This window comes from Macrobrachium nipponense, chromosome 18 (assembly GCF_015104395.2).
Source record: "Macrobrachium nipponense isolate FS-2020 chromosome 18, ASM1510439v2, whole genome shotgun sequence".
Taxonomy (NCBI): Eukaryota; Metazoa; Arthropoda; class Malacostraca; order Decapoda; family Palaemonidae; genus Macrobrachium; species Macrobrachium nipponense.
Window position 1 is genome coordinate 8,704,820 of NC_087211.1, and position 1,897 is coordinate 8,706,716.

The following is a 1,897-nucleotide window of genomic DNA, read 5'->3' on the forward strand; positions in this document are numbered from 1 at the left end:
TACTCAGGAATTGGGCCTAAGAAATCAAGTATCCATTCAGGCCATTCATTATAGACTTTATGGCTTGAAGTGGTTCCAGGAAGAAGCTATACTTGGCACATGACTCAAACGAACTCTGTCATTCATAATTCGAAGAATTTGCCAGTAAATGTTGATTTGGAAATCGATTTACTCCCGTGTCCTCAGATATGTGTTCGGCAGTGTGTGTCCCTGCTATTCCACAGAGGTGAAGCCTTATTTCACGTCTATCTTTCTCTCTGCTTGAAGCTAAGAATATCGTTTCCCTTTACAATGAGCCGCTTTACTTGGCACTTCATTTGCTATGTGACATCCTCTTTTGGGACGAGCGTCGATTAATCTCTGTTGTAGAGTGAATCTCTCTCTCAGCATCCGTGGCTGCTGCTGTGTGCTCATTTCTCGCTCTCTGACTTGAACCCTAGACTTCCTGACTTCCTCTCGGTTACGAAAGCCTTACTTGTCTTGCCAAGTAAGTCTGATATTATGCTGCACAATATTTCCCGTCATTCTGTGAAGGTTAGAAAGCCTCAAAATATACCTGGGTACATGGAAGGTGTCATTATTATTATATTATGAAGATGAACCGCATTCATATGGAACAAGCCCACCAATGGGGCCATTCACTTGAAATTCAAGCTTCCAAATAATATTACGATGTTCATTAGAAAGAAGCAACAGAAAACAATAGGAATCATTCCTATTTAGAAAATGTGGTGGCAAGGAAACCATCCTTTTAAACGGGTACTTTTTCCTTGTGATAAATTTCTATTTTGTTGAAATGATAACATACCAGGTTACCCAGATGCCGTATTGAGGTTTTCTTTTCGAATACTATTTTGACAATGGTTATGATTTCGTGTTATCAAGTAAATATAAATTAATAATGATTCTTTACTCCGAAATGAGTACACATTCGTTTGCCTGCATTTTTAGACGCCGCAACGTAACGTGTGTTCATTGTTCATGCTCAGAACCTAATACAAAAGACAGGTAATAGGAAAGATAACATATTATATTTTTTCCATTTTTCTTATCTCCCCTTTCACGTCTATACAAACATGATAAAAATTGACGAATTTCTCTCAACTATCGCGTTAACTACGAATTAAACTCGTCAAGGGCTTCCTAAATAGTTTCGTTCAATCTTTGATTGTTTCGTGAGACTCTATGAGCGAGTTTATGATATAGTATATTACATTAAGGACAGGAATCGTAAACGCGAAATGCATTATGGTAAGGGTGCTTTACTACCTGATCATGTGTACACTGGCGCATAATTACATGGGTTGTATTCGAGACGATTAAAAAAATAGTAAAAAGAACGAAATGTAATGAAATGCCTGACGGTACTTCCAGGTCAGGTGATTTCTGGAGTTAGGTACAAAAGTGAAGCCGGTTGGTTGTGCTTCGTCCAGGGGTTCGACAGATGGCAGCACCTTGCACCTTTTTTCACTTGGGTGATTCCATTTTAACATTGGGGGGAGTAAGCGTTTAAGTAAAATCATAAATTGTCTTTATAGCTATGCGCATCAATCTTATCAAGTCCACAATATATCCAAAATCAACGTGTTCAAGAAATGTGCAAGTTGAATGTAATGAAAGTCATTTACTCTTATTTCTGAAAGTATATTTTTCATGTTGGCCGAATTTTTGGCCCTTCGTGATAATGGTCTGTCCCGTCTGACGTATGTGAGGTTGGTGCTGACAGAACAGCACTTGCTTTATCTTTCCCGATAAATGGATCATTAATTTGCATGATGACATATGTGTAGGAGATGGATTCACAAAGAAGTAACCACTTGCAAATAAAGCTGACCGATCAGATGACGTTAAATTTGTTGCATTAAGACCTTTGGAAATGTGATGTGGCGTTAATTAA